This window comes from Musca domestica, unplaced genomic scaffold (genome assembly GCF_030504385.1).
Source record: "Musca domestica strain aabys unplaced genomic scaffold, Musca_domestica.polishedcontigs.V.1.1 10, whole genome shotgun sequence".
NCBI classification, from domain to species: Eukaryota; Metazoa; Arthropoda; class Insecta; order Diptera; family Muscidae; genus Musca; species Musca domestica.
In genome coordinates this window covers 12245776-12261912 of record NW_026712115.1, presented here as the reverse complement: position 1 = coordinate 12261912, position 16137 = coordinate 12245776, and the positions used below count along the sequence as shown (strand labels likewise).

Below are 16137 nucleotides of genomic sequence, written 5' to 3'. Positions count from 1 at the left end.
ATAAAATCTCATGTACAGGGTGAGATAGAAAAACTGCCAGAAAGTCAAAAGCCATAATTTTTACATTTTTTTTTAAATTTTATTGAATGAAAGCATAAAATGTCGGATTGGCGTTCGAATTGGTCACACGAATTATGGTCTTCAAACGGCCAATTAAACCTTCACACGCTGCCCAAATGTTGCTCTGCGGAATTTTGGCCCATTCCCAGCGAAGCGCCATGCTTGAGGTGATCGACACTTTGGTATTTTTAGTGCCAAATTTGCTTTCCAAAATACTCCAGTCAACGAATTGGTATCCGGAGATTTTGGTGGCATTGCGCGCTGGAAATTAAGCGAGGAACCTCATTCTGTAACCATTCTTGGGTGGCGCATGCTGAGTGTGATGTTGCCAAGTCCTGTTGGAATGTCCAAGGTCTGCGGCCAAAATGTTTGCGTGCCCAAGGCTTTAATACACCCTCCAGAATGATTCCGCGATAATATTTGGCATTTATTCTGATGCCACCGTCGATTAATACAAGCGGAGAACGACCACCGGCTGTTATGGCGGCCCACACCATCACAATGAGCGGCGCTTGGTCAACCGAAGTTGCACATTTTCAGCTGACCTCTTTGGCAAGTAAACACTATCATTTTGTTTGTTTACAAACTGCTGGACAACGAATGTTTTCTCATCGGAGAAAACCAAATTCGGCAGTTCACCACTTTCGGCCAAGCGAAGCAAATCTTTAGCTCTTTTGAGTCTATTTTCTTTCTGTTGCGGTGTAAGTTCTTGCACTTTTTGGAATTTCAATGGCTTTACATCGAGCTCATTTTTCAATATTTGCCGAATGGAATATTGCGATATGTTCAGCTCACGAGCAATTTTTCGGTCACCGCGACGCGGTATTCGATCAAGTCGCTTCTTTACTTTTCGAATCATTTCTGCTGATGTTGCTGTTCACATTGTAGTTTTGACTTGTAGTTTTCCAGTCAAATATAAAGAAATCGCACCATCACGCTGAGTTCCATCACGATTAACTTTTTTTTCTGAAAAATTCTCACCAAAATGCTTTTTTACGCTTATAAACAGTATAATGAGCTGTTACTGCAATAATCTTAACTGCAATTAGTTGCAGTTTTTTCATCTCACCCTGAATGTTAAGATAGATTATCAAGGATTATATAAAGACATGGACCTAATTTGATTGTTTTTGACCATAATTTAAGATTCCATATGGTGGATGGTATAAAAGAGTCGATTCGGCCGAACTTGAAGCAGTTTATACTTTGCCAATTAAAGAACATTCTATTTTTTACCACGTCTTTGTTATGTTCAATAACAAATCTGATAATATTTTCTTAAATTGTTTATATTGCAGCTAACCGAAAAATATACTACATTGTAAATATATAACAAAAATATACAAACACATGTATGTGTGGACGTTGAATGTGTGCACGTACGTATTTTGTAATAAAGTTAAAGTTTTTTATTAAATTATGACATAAAAATAAAAAGTTCCTTGGCAGAAAACGTCAAGCAATTATCTTATGATGTTTTCACCACGAAGTTATTGCATGACAGCAATTTCTGTCAGATGCTCTGGGGAATAGACCATACATACACTCATACATATAATGCCGATAGTGTGTATGTGCTATAATCGAGTATAACGAAAAATAATAAAAAAAAAAAAAATAGACAAAAAACAATATTCAAGTTTTTATTTCAGTTCATTTACTTCTTTCGTCTGGGAGTAAAAGCTCATTTCACCTATTGGCCTACTGTCAAAAATTTGTTTGTGTTTCCAAAAAGAAAATTTGTTTATTTTTTTAATTATTGCGTCCGTTGGTTTTGGAGGTGCCATGTTGGTTAGTATGTCCGGTTTTTATTTAGTCATAACCGCTTCCAACACGGACACAATTCCCATTGGGGATTATGACCGTTTGGTCTACAAAAATAATTAATTTTAGACATCTTTGATTCACGTTAGCCGGTGCGGGACATACTCAAAGGAGAAAATCTCAAGCGCCGGTCAAAAAATATGAAATTTAGATGCAGGGCATACCCAGAGGAGAAAATCTCAATTTTTTCACACACCCAATCGTTTTGGCCATACCCATTATTATAGGGATTATGTCCACAACTTTCTGGGGATTATGACCGATCCCCATAATGGAATGGGGATATTGTCCAAGAAAAAAAGGTCATAAGCCCCAGAAAGTACCGGACATAACCCCCATAATAATTGGTATGTCCAAAGACTTTCTCTTTTGGGTATGTCCGGCACCGGCAAACGCGAACACTAGTTTACTACATTTAATAATTTTTGTAAATTTAGCAAACGGTCATACGTCCCATATTACGTACGGGCGCCTGTTTTGAATTTCTCATTTTAAATATAATTGTAAATGGGGTGGCGGAAACATCAACGTAATCCACCAAGGTTAGGTGATGCCACAAACCTCGAAATATTGGTTCTAGACCCACGATTTTACGTATGTATCTTCCTATCTCGTCAAGCTGGGTCGCTTTAGCTATGTGTCCATTTTCATTTGTAATCACGCTACAGGTCACAATAATGACATAAGCCTCACAAAATTTTGCGTTGAGATAGGATCAGAAAATAAACCTTTAGGGCTTGAAATGAACCAACAAGAGATTTTTCCGATTTTGTAGTCTCTTAGGTTCTATTTCTATGCCATTTGTCTCGCAATTGGAAGAAAAATAAGTTTGCTGAACAGGCTATATGTCCTCAAAACCTTTGATACCAAACGCCTTTGGAAATGTTCATTTATAAACAACTAGCTGCAACTAGCACCTTAAATAAATGTTCTGGGACTGACCTAATTTCGAATTCTTGAGGTTTAGAATGCCATGTTGAAATTTTTTACAACTCGTGATTGAGGTTATAAAGAGCTCAGGACAGGCAGATGGCTGCATATTTTTTCCAAACAGTTTATTACACCGCCAAATACATAGTCTTTGGAGATCAGATCAGAGTAAAATTCTACCTGTGAAAGTTTGTATTCATTATTCCTAGGATCATTGTTATTGAAGGTAGATAAATATTGGATGAGCCTAATAACATAAAACCCTCCACTTGGATTTCCAATCGGCTAGTGCTGAAATTGTTATACAGTTTACTTAGCCACGTAAATCGTCAAAGGAAGCTTAATATGAGTCCAAATAATTGCAGCGATAATTCCAATTGAAGTCCGTGTTATCCACACAAATTTTTATTTATTTAACGTGTACATAAGACGTACATACGTAAAATATTACATTGTAAGGCATTAGTTCATTGCAACAACAATATATTCGGCACAATCCATTACACCATTACAAACGAGAACCAACCAAGCAAAATGACCCAAAGGAACATAAAATGATATGGGGTAACCAACTCATACGCACTCGTATCTCCTTAAGCGAATAAAGCTTTGTTTTCCATTGTTGAGGAACACATAAAAAGTTAAGCCACCCTTGTTTGTAAGCAATGACAAAATGACATTAGAGCTAAGATAAGGGACATTGCAATGGAGCAAAATCATAATTTTCACAAAGCTCGCAGCAGCATGAATCAATTTAGAGTGATCTCGACGAAGAAGGAGTCGAACTGGAGACTGGAACAGAGCAAACAATGTTGGAATTATGTGTTCGAAAGGCACACTGAACTAATGCCATGGATGGGCTACTCCCAGGCGCAGTATTATCAACATAGATAGTCATAGAGGAAAGTGGACACAGACACACACACACAGAACGAATTACATTGATCTTAATTGGGAAAGGAACGAGCAAACAAACATCCACTCTGATCCAATCTTCCGCTTCTTCTGCTTTCCTCTCCAATGGAAATCAATTTGCGAGAATTGTTGTGGTTGTGTGTGAGTGTGTGTGTGTGTGTGCGTTCCATGTGTATTCACGTGTGTATGTTTGTGTGCGTACTTAAGTGAAAACAGCACTGAAAATAGAGATGTGCTTGTATAGGTTTCTGTTATAGTGTATAATATTTCTCTTGCAAAAGAAACAAAGATGAAGATAAACGAAAAGGAACCTCCAACACACAAATGTATGCTCTCAAAAAAATAAGCGCACACACATACATATGTGGGTTACCGTATCTATCCCCATTGAGGGCCAAACGATTTTCGGCTGTGAGTGTGAAAGGTGGGTGGCCTTACAGAAAATGTTGAAAGTAAACACACAAACTGCACAGGCTGCCTGCCTTCCCTTTTCATTGCACAAACACTGCACCTAAGAGCTTTTGTACCGAACATGGATGGATATGGGGGACCTCATCCATTCATCGCCAGGTTCAAAGGCGTACAAGGACACACGAAGGCAATGCTCTGAAGGATAAGTGAATGCTTGTTGTTTTAAACTAAAATAAATAAAAACGCTAGCTAAAACAAAAGCTCATAAACAAACATATACACACACATACATACGCATCTGACTCGGCATAACAACGCCAGTTCCCCATCATTGCATCTAATAGCCCGGGGTTCGGCTGCATGATGAAGTGTAAGAGGGTCGTTTATAATAAAGCAACCAAGTAATTCTCATCCATTCTCATAGTGCTGACGAAAATGACGATAATGGCGGAGTGACACCACAGGAAGTAATGCTGACAAGTTGCGATAAAATAAACAAAAATTAAAACAAAGTTTTTTCTGCTTGTTTGGCGAATTTCATTTCGTTTTTCTCTCTTTCTGCAAAATTAAACTCAAAGAAAAACGAAAATAAATTAAGTTGGAAACGGAACACGTCACATGCATTCACACACTGCAATATTGTCGCACAAAAGATGCGCTCAAGAAAGGGAAAAAAGCAAGCCGGCTCGTTCGAGCCCGATGCCAGAAGAAAGACAAACAAGGGCAGAAATAAAAGTTACACACACGAAACAAGTACGGCGCAGACGATGCAGGGAAATGCAAAAATGTTCAACTTTCAACATTGAACTACAAGTTAATATTTTATTTGGCCAAGTGTGCTGTGTTTACCTGTTTAACCATTTTTTAGACAATGAATAAACCATGTTTTATTTTTCAGTACCTAACAACGTTATTGACTATTTCAACATACACTACGAGAAATGTGTCATTTTATATGAATATAGATTTTTAAATTTTTAATTTTTTAATATGTTTGATGAATGCTTTTGATTGACAAAAGATTTATATAAAAGCACACTAAAAATTTAATAAGGTCTGGAAAATCGTCCCCTGACTTAAACGTTCTTGTCTCCACTATGTAGAAAACGAGACCTGACTGTAAGACTAAAGTAACAAGTCGTTTCGTATATTTGATTCTTTAATTATACAAAAAATTATACAAGACATAAGAAGTTAAATATGGACCTTCATATCTCACCAAGCTTAGTCGATGTAGCTTTGTAATAAAAAAATAAATAATAATAAATAAATAATAATAAATTGTATTCGCAATTATTGTCCGATCTTCACAAAATTTTTCACATAGGTGGGGATAAGGTCAGAAAAAAAATCTATTTTGTTGAGATGATCTCAAAATATTTAAGGACTAAAATGGACAAAAAACAGAACATTTTCCTGATTTTGTATTTGCATTTGGTCAAACCTAAGCCTACCCGCAAGGCTAAAATGGACCATAACTATTATGTAAAAAATACGAACATTTCCATTAATCCACGAATATTTTTAATTACAAATACACGAAAAGGCCACTTCTAATCGTAACCTTAATGCTGATGTCCAACGATATCGGATATATAGCAAAATATGTACAATCGATATTGACATATACAGAATGAAGTATGAAGATTGTTAGTAAGGCTGCTTACAACTCGAGGACGGCTCAACAAATTTCGAAAATTCTCACCTAATCATAGCCTCAGACAAGAATATAATCTAGAAAAAACAGCTAACAAAAATGTGAATATTTTTTTAATATTTTGTGATATATTTTTTTGTTATATTTTTTTTATCGCAAGAGGTTTTCTTTTTACTTACAATATTGAATTGTACATTTGGTACTATTCTTTTGTACACCCTACAACAGTATATATGGTTAGTTGTATGTACACGTCGCAATTATCGTCCGATCCTCACTACATTTCTTAAGAGAGTTGGGTTAGGGTCAGAATAGCAGCCTATTGACTTGTACCAAAATCTGAACATTTTCCGGATTTTTTAGTCACTATACAGGACAAAATCAATGAGCAATTGACAAGGAACGCATGAGGCTAGAATTTAGGATAGGCCAAAAGCATAGCGTTTTGGATGACCATCGACTTCATATAGCTGGTAAAATGGAGCAATAAGTTAAACTCTTATGAATACGTATCAGTACGACAGAGGGCGTAAATATATGGGGCAAATGTCACAGGCTGAAAACCAAAGGTAACATTTTTTGCATAATAAAAAAAATCGACTAAAATTTGATTGTTGTAGGGTAGGCCCAGCACGACTACAATTTTCATATAATTAACAAGAAAATCAATAAAGGAACTTTTCGGTAGTTATGTTCTTTATTCCTTTGGACCGTGTCCTCCACTATGAGTAAATGCACTCGCTCCACATTTCTTTCTTAACCGACTATCTAAATATCCGTAAAAGTTATATGGAGGCTATACCTAAACATAAACAATTATCGATTTTTTTCGAATTTTCACCCGAAACGTCAAACTATAGAAAATTTCATTGAAAAACGGAATCAAATCCTTCAAAGAACCAGAATTGGTGGTAACCATTACATGGTGGCTACACAAAACTGTAGATCGATTTGATTTTTTTTTTTTTTAGAACGAAGTTCTCGTACTCAAATCAAAACACCAAATCATTGGGAATTTCAAAGGTAAAACTTTCTAAAAACAAGACTGGAGGGTGAAACCAATTTTGATAAGGATCCTACATTTGGACTCACCTTTTTTAACTAATGCAACTATTAATTTTGTTAATTTGCGATCCCATAGATTTGAAGGTATATTAACTTAGCTATCAGTCTGAATTTGTTAGTCCGGTAACCTGTTAATACACTGAAAGTTTAATTTTAATATACCAAATAAATTGGAGGGTTCAGCTATTAAACCTGCATCATGTAGATTTTCTTTAAATGAAATGTTCCACATAAGGAATGGATGTATATTGTCAGTTTTTATAAGAAAGGAACCTATATCATAAACAACCAAAATGCCGACATATTTTAAAAATATTCAAATGTCCGAAAATCGGGAAGCATCCTCACAGGGGGTAGGGCGACGTAACAAAAAGTAGACCGTTCACGGTCAATATGATAAATTATTCTTCGCTTTGCGTATCCATGGCTTCCATCGATTCTGGCAAGGATACGTTCGTACTATGCATCCGATTATTAGTTTTTACAATCGAATATTGTAGAACTTTGTAATTACGAATATATTTGTCAAAATTTACGTTCTGAAAAATAAAAGATTTTATTAAAATGAGAATATGTTCATCTCTACTCTCTCTCAACAACTCAATGTAAGTGCACAGATATTTTCAAAGTGTAACTTCGGGTAAAAAGGGAAATTAAATAATTAAAATTAGCTCCCAATAGATAGTACGTTACAAGGAAATTAAAAACTCTATGGAAAAGAAATCATTTAGAGGGATTCATAATGAGTATATCTTTAATACCCCGGTCCATAAAATACTTACAAACGAAGCTACAGACATTTAAAATATTTTTGGGCATCTGCGAACTCAATAAATATTGAAATATTCTTCAAGATCAATATTTGTTCAAAGCAAATAAAGGTGCTTTAGATTTTCCCCTACCACTTTCACGTACAAAATATTATGTATCCTACAGAGTTTACCAGTGTACCGAGTGCACCGAATGATATTGAATGTAAATTTATTAAAAATACATGTGTAATTTTTGACGTGTCACCCGAACAAACATCACATCAAGGAACTCAATATTGCCAATGTTACTGTTGGCGTTCTTGTCTATTAACTTCGTCGCTTGTTGCAAGATGGAGGGGAGTATTCTTGTTACACGACGATGTTACTTCCTGTCGCCATTTGACTATGCCACCGTTTCCCCTTTGCATTATTCCCCATACATTTTTATGTAAATATATATATTTTTTTCAATACTTTTCATTCATGTCAGTCTTCAATTTGTATCTGCATCTGTTGGAAAAGACTTATTTTTGTTTTTCTTTATATTTTGTTTTCCCACGACATTCGTTAAAATTCAACCTTGAAGCGAGAACGTACGCTGGTGGTAGTAGTGCTTATTTCGCCGAATATATTATTTTTTTGCTTTTTTTTTTTTTTTTTTTTTGAAAGTTCATATTCCATTTCAGCGGAATAACGGATGTTATTCGTTCTTCTGATGTCGCAAAATATAAAATGAAATTCATAACAGGATGTCTCGAAGAACTTGTGTCTATGAAAAAAAAAACAAAAATTCTGAAAAAAATTCTGCATTTTAATTTAGTTAAAAAAAACTACTTCGGTAGTAACTTTACGAATAATTTCACATTATACTGTAATTACGAATACCAATGTAAATAGCCTCCAACTCTGAAACAACCCCCATTAGTTCCCCTCCAATATCGAATACAATTAAAGTTCGAAACGCTAAATAATTACGCTGAAAATATCATTAAGGAAAACAATTTTTCGATAAGTGAGAGGTATTATCTATTCATCATCCATAAAAAAGCTATTTACATACAATTAATTTTATGTTGTAATGGGCGACATAATCATGACTGACACTTCTGTAACCGGTGTCACTCAGGGCACACACTTAGTTTATAGACATTTAAGTTTATTATTTTATTTATCTTGTGAGTCCTATCATTGTACATTATGTCTTGTAATAAAATTCCCTCGAACAATGAACACATCCGGTGTTGTTCTTCGTTGCCGTACGTACACTCATGCACACATACAAATGTGTATATACACAACAATATTTTTACACAAATAGGTGCATTAGCATATTTAATGCCCCTAATGACTGCAGGATATAAATGCAAATACATAATTCATGGATACACAATGATTTGTTGCCTGTGTTGTTGCAGAGACCCCAAATTATAATTAATTAATTTCAAATGTGACCATAATTTTCACTTCAAATTAACGAGCACAAATGATTGGGTAGCACCAAGTGTGTAACACGCACACCTCTGCAATAGTGGGTTAGGAGAGCTGACTTTAAGGTAGGTGTTGCGCAGCGGAAAATGAACCCCTATGCGTTTATTATAGAAGGAAGTCTTCGTATGTAAGTGTTGGTAAAGAATACATTTTAAAAATTGCATTAAACTTGAGAGAAAAATATGGAAAATATAAGGAAAATATAAAACATCATTCCCAGGATAAGTTTTAATATGGTCATATAACAAGGTCACTAACAAGTCTACTAATAGATTATTTTCTTAGTGGCAGCCATAGAATAACTAAATATATTGTGTGACATTCGCTTCTTAAAATTATATGTTAGTCATGCGATTGAAAATTTACTTTTTGTTGGGTTATTGGTTGGTTAGGAACCTCTATCGAGTATTACTGTCAACTTAAAAAACATAGTATTTTTATTAAACTGGATTCTGATTTGGATGAAACCTCTACATATATTTCTTGATCGAAAAATGATAAATCTGCATAAATATCAATTTGGATAATCATTTAAATATTGATAAATCTCTCATTTTATTGCTTCAGAAGGGATTTCGAACTAACGAGCAAGAAGACCTCTGGATAAATGACAAATTTATACATTTCCTACTATATTAAAGTTGTTATACATTTCCTACTATATTAAAGTTTTAAATCTCTTGTTATTGAACCTCTAGTTGTCTTGTCAATGTCAAGTAGTTTTGTTCAGATTTCACTTCTATGTTCCACTTTTCGAAACCACATTAAAATGTCTTAATATTGTTTTCAAAATGTTGAAATTTATTTATCTGAAACATTTCTAGAAAAGAATAGCTTCGGTCTGTCAGAGTCAATGCTCGAATGGATTCATATTCTGAAGATCATTTAAATTATACCCTCAGCCATTGGCTAGAGAGACTAATATCATTTGATACAGTCAAAACGTGCCTAGTCGAAGTAACGGGTTCAGACCCTAGGTCTCTTTGAACCAAATCCGTTTCAGGACATTTGGAATCGATTTAGCGACGTCCGTCCGTCTGTCTAGCTGGCTTGTGCGCACGATAACTCTCGAAGGGAGTGTCCGATTTAGTTCAAACTTGGTACATCGTAATATTTTTTTCAAACTTAGATCGAGTTCGGAGATGAGCAATATCGGTCCACTCTTTCTGGTCCCTCCCCAACAAAATTCGAAATTTTCAAAACAATATCCGATTTTGCTCTAACTTTGCAAATCCAAAGGTGCCTCCCCCACAAAGGTTCAAAATTTTGAATAATTACAACTCTTATAAAATAAATACAATGTACATGTAGTATGATGTAAGAGTCCGATTCTCTTCAAATTTCACGCATCCCTATAATATTATTAACCCATGGTTTGGTGTTAAGATGGAATTTATCGATTCACTCCTTCTGACACCTCCCCCACAAAGGGTCAATGTTTTGAATAACCAAAACTTTTATAAAATCCGAAATGAGCATCAGGATCTCTTTATATTTCACACATTCCATTATTTCTACTAACAAAAGATCAGTTGTAAAGATGAGATTTATCGGTCCTCTCCTTCTGGTACCTTCCCCACGAAACGTCAAAATTTTGAATATCTATGGAACTCATAAATCGCGAAATTAACTTCCGATTCCATTCAGACTTGGCACATCTCAATTTTTACATCAACACAAGAATTGTTATGAAGATGGCAGAGATCGGACCATTTCTTCTAATACCTCCCCCAAGATTTTAAGAAACCAAACGCTCAAAGTAAGCCAAATAAGCATTCAACTCTCTTCAAATTTCGCACATACAAACATTTTTGCTAACACAAGATCTGCTGTGAAGATGATATATGCCTGCGAACTCCTTCTGGTACCTCACCCACCATAGGTCATAATTTTGAATACTTTTTTATCTGTCATAACTTGCGAAACAGCGATTCTTTACAATTTGCTATATCTAAATATTTCTCTCAACCAGAACCTTGGGATGAATATGGATTTTATGATGAAGTAAACAATATTGGCCAAACCTGACACGTTTATTTAGGTCCGATATAAAATGGACAGTATTGGCCCATTCGTTCGGAACCCAATCCATAGAGGGTCAAGAGTTTGAATAATCATAACAAAAGTCAAAATGTATTTATATAATCGAACATTGGCTTAGGGTATACGTCTATCGGCAGAACCGACTGATACTTTTTAACTTGTTGTATTTGAAGATGGTCTAAATTATGGTCATATTCCTACGTACACTTAATCCCTTTTAAGCCCTGCAAATCCAAATGTTACTGTCAACTGTTACATTAATTTGAAATATTGTTCAATTTTAGAACTTTGTCTGTCCACCCTTTGGAAATGTATATCAGATATATGTCGTGTTAATTCCCAGGTGCTGCCAAAGATCGATGTTATTTGGAGGAAAATGTCAACATTGGATCTATTTATTATTCGCGTAGTTTGACTAAAATCGGCGACTCGTTGCACTTTATTCTAGAGTTATGATAATTTAATAATCATGTCGTGGATGGAGTTTCAGGAGTGGGCCGAAATTGTCTTCTTTCTTACCTCTTACAAATAATATGATTGTACATATTAATGTAAACTATGGTGGAATAGGTATCAAAAGGAGTGAACCGATATACTCCCCCTTAACACTGGATTCAACATTGGCAGCAAAATGGAGACGGAATTTAAAGCAAATGAATGAAGTCCTTGTCAAAATTATGATTATTTTAAATATTGACCCTTTATTGGAGAGATGCCAGAAGTTAGGAGCCGATTGTATCTACATTCATGTCGGACACATGTGTGATACAAAAATTATGATTTGCAAACTTTCAACCAAATCAGTTATAATATTCGCTTTTTAAAAGAGATATCATGATTTGTCAAGGCTTTCATGAATTTCAAGCTAAATATTAGGGACGGTAAAGAAATATTTATATTGCAAAATTAAAAATTGTATTCACCTTACTGACATATATATACACATACGTGCTTATGTTAATTGATACAAACACCGCGATTTCCAATTAATTTAACGTTATGTCAATTTAATAGTTCACCTTTTTCGCTTGAAACTCAATTTATATGTTAACAAAATATTAAAACAATTTTTGAATTTTTCCGAAAAAATATTTATGACACACATCAACCAACTTCAAGTTACACTGAAAAAAATGACATTATTTTCCTTGAAACCTTGCATTCAACAAACATTTCTCTGGTTATATTCAGAGCATCTACGTCAATAGGACTTGCCTACCTTCCGCTTACGTAGAATTAGAACCGAATAGATTGCTTGTGTTTTTGCAAGAGTAGCGGCGCATACACTCTCACATATCCTCTCACAGCCTGGATAAGGCACTCTTTGTTTTAGCATTTGAAAAACAGGAAACCCCATAAAAGTTTTAGCAAAACATTTGCCATTGTTGTGTTATGTGCCGGATCTTCTGAGTGGTTTCGAGTACAAATTCATTCTCATCGATGTATTTTTGCATTAGTCGGAACAGGATTTTAATACCTTATTTCGGTAGAATGTGATGCACACACACACACACACACATGTCGATCGACCAAGGAACATGTTGCATGGCCATTTGTGAGAGAATTTAATGCCATTATTATTGCCAACGAAGTCATCGAAGAGCAAAGCATCCAGCGTCACCATCGACATGGCATTTATTCGCTGCCGTCATCAACATCAGCATCGCCATCGTCATCTACATACAACAGTGTGTGTTTACATTGTTCATCATCACCTTTTCGCTCACAACCACACAAATTCAGACACATATAAGTCTGCACAATTTATCTGCCACCCATATGCATAGTTTGTCATTCTACATCCTTATGCTGCTGGTTGGCTGTTCTCCTTGAGCTGCTCATAAATTAAACATAGCGTTTTAATGCCAATAAAAATAAATAAACAAACGTTAAAAGCAATAAAAAATATTTGCTTTCACAATCACAAAGATTTGTTTTAATACGTATGTAGGTAGGTATGTATATGTGTGTGTGTGTGGAGGTTGAAAGAATGGCACTTGTTTAGTTGAAGTGGATGCCAGTCTGTCACTGACATTGTTCGTGGCCTAAGCATCTGTGGGAAGGTGCCGTATAAGTTTAGAGAATAAACAAAATATTTAAATTTCCAATGAGGATTCCAAGTACAGGTGCACATGAAGGATATTCCACTTTGGTGAAGTAAATTAGCATTTTTGCTCGAACAGTGTGATCGTGTGTGTGCGCATTTATCCTTGAAAAGGTCCTCTCCAATAATTTTGCATACAGTCATTAGTGGCATTTGATATGCTTCAATTGCAAGAGAGCATTTAAACCGCAAATGGTCCGCAGCATCTGTAAATTTACAATTACAATTTTGTATAGCAGAGATTTAATGATCCCAACCTTTTTAAGCAAATTTTTGGGACCATATCAAACCAAGGTGAACATTTTTCGCACCTGTTGATGTAAAGAAATAAGTGACAAAAAGCAAGGTGCCAACATTATGTAGATATTTTAAATAGTGCGGTTTTATTTTTTTAATACCCTCCACCATACTATGGAGGGTATATTAACTTTGTCATTCCGTTTGTAACTCCTCGAAATACTCATGTCAGACCCAACAAAGTATATATATTCTTGATCAGCGTAAAATTCTAAGTCGATTTAGCGATGTCCGCCTGTCTGTCTGTCTGTCCGTCTGTCTGTCTGTTGTAATCACGCTATCTTTCGAATGAATTGAGATAGATGGCTAAAATTTTGCACACATGTTTATTTTTCCAGTAGGCAGGTTAAGTTCGTAAATGGGCCATGTAGGTCCACGTTTTCATATAGCCCCCATATAACGGTACCTCCCTATATTTGGTATTTTGATGATTTTAACGACATTATTCACGGGAATTGTTTCAAATTTGGTATTTGAAGTTCGTTATAGGAACTACAGTCTGTGACAGAAAATTTTCTGTGCGGGTCCAGGTCTTCGTATAGGCCCCATATATCAGTACCTCCCTATATTCGGTATTTTCATGATTTTAGCGACATTATTCACCGGAATTGTTTGAAAATTGGTATTTGAAGTTCGTAATGAATACTACAGTCTAAGATAGAAAATTGTCTGTGCAAGTCCATTTCTTCGTATAGCCCCCATATAACGGTACCTCCTGATATTCGGTATTTTGGTGATTTTAACGACATTATTCACGGGAATTGTTTCAAATTTGGTACTTGAAGCTCAAAATGGATACTACACCCTAAGACAGAAAATTGTCTGTGCAGGTCTACGTCTTCGTATAGCCCCCCTATAACGGTACCTCCCTGTATTCGGTATTTTGATGATTTTAGCGACATTATTCACCGAAATTGGTATTTGAAGTTCGTAATGAATACTACAGTCTGTGACAGAAAATTGTCTGTGCGGGTCCAGGTCTTCGTATAGGCCCCATATATCAGTACCTCCCCATATTCGGTATTTTGACGATTTTAGGTACAATACCCACCGAAATTGTTTGAAATGTGGTATTTGAAGTTCGTAATGGATGCTACAGCCTGTGACAGAAAACTGTCTATGCTGGTCCAGGTCTTTGCACAGCTCCAATTTTACGGCACCTCCTTATATACGATATTTTGATGATTTTAGCTACATTATTTACCGTTTATTTCAAGTTTCCAATTTGAATATGGTAATGGCTTATGACAAACAATGCCTATGTATGTCCACGTCGTATAGACCCCAATATGACGGCTATATTCGGTATTTTTAAAATTTTAACAGAATTTTTTAAGGATTTTATTTTTTAAAAATTTCCAAATTCGTTGCAAATGGTGGAGGGTATTAAAAGTTCGGCCCGGCCGAACTTAGTGCTTTTTAACTTGTTACCAGCTAAGAAATCAAAATGATGGCATAATCGAATGGAACACATATAAAGGAGGATTGCTGAATTTCCAACAGAAACTAGTTTCCAAATCCTAGATCCAAAACAGTTATCTGAAAGAAAGAGTTACAGCATTCTTAATCATAGACTATTATTTATTTATGAAGGCAAAGCTACCAATAAATGGCACGAATATTGGCGTTTTCCAATTATTATCGTAAAGTAGTCTGAATAAACGGGACAAATTCACCCTTTTTCTCATAATTTTTTTTTTTGGGAATTTCTGATTAATTTGAATCTGTGTATTTTAAGTATATTGTGTCTTGGGTATGAGGACTATTCTGGTCAAAATGTTAACCCCCAACCGAGTTACTACTTTTTTCAAAATATGATTTCAATCTTTCTTTAAATGGGATGGTAGCTAGTCAAAATTTTCAACAACATTTGATTTTACAATATAATACATCCAAACCCTTTTCACACGCCAGGAATTTATAAATATTTAAGTTGTACTTTATATGGTCTATGAAAATTCTCCTACAAAGCATAATTTTGAACAAAGCATAAATTTGACATTATCTACGGAAGTTTTCTTCATTCAATTTCACTATAGGTAACCAACGAAAAGTAGCTTTATTTAAATTATATTTCAAGAAAATAATTTCTTTTTTATCATGCACTTTTCTTCCGTCTTGTTTCCAGTTGAATCACGAAAGTAACGTGAAACTTCTTCTAAGACAGAAAATGTCAAAAGAAAAATATTCCACACGAAAGTTCACTATAAGTCTTAGAGTGAACTATACAACGTTAGATAAAAAACAGCAACAAAGTCAAACACCATAATTTTTACATGTTTTTAAAAATTTAATTCAATGAAAGCAAAAAATGTCGGAAATAGCATCAAATTTTTGAATAAGTTTAAATTTGTTCGAATTGGTCACCTTCGGCACGAATTCTGGCCTTCAAACGTCCAATGAAACCGTCACACATTGCCCGAAAGTTGCTCGGTGGCATTTTGGCCCATTCCCGGCGAAGCGCTTGCTTGAGGTGATCGACACTTTGGTATTTTTTAGTGCCGACCTTGCTTTCCAAAATACTCCAGACACAATAGTCCAACAGATTGGTATCTGGAGATTTTGGCCATTGTGCGCTGGAAATGAAGCGA

At 35.1% G+C, this 16137-nt stretch overlaps 1 protein-coding gene across 6 annotated transcripts in view; it reads right to left on the bottom strand.

Moving 5' to 3' along the window:
* Positions 1-16137, bottom strand: part of LOC101890869 (zwei Ig domain protein zig-8) — a 358699-nt gene that overhangs the window by 224094 nt on the left and 118468 nt on the right. For 2 of the 6 annotated variants that reach the window (XM_059126649.1, XM_059126651.1), the window contains exon 1: positions 12069-12229. The exons of the other annotated variants lie outside the window; for them this stretch is intronic. The gene's annotated coding sequence lies outside the window, so the exon portion shown is untranslated. Of the gene's footprint in view, positions 1-12068; positions 12230-16137 lie in introns of those variants that run through there. 6 annotated transcript variants of the gene reach the window in all.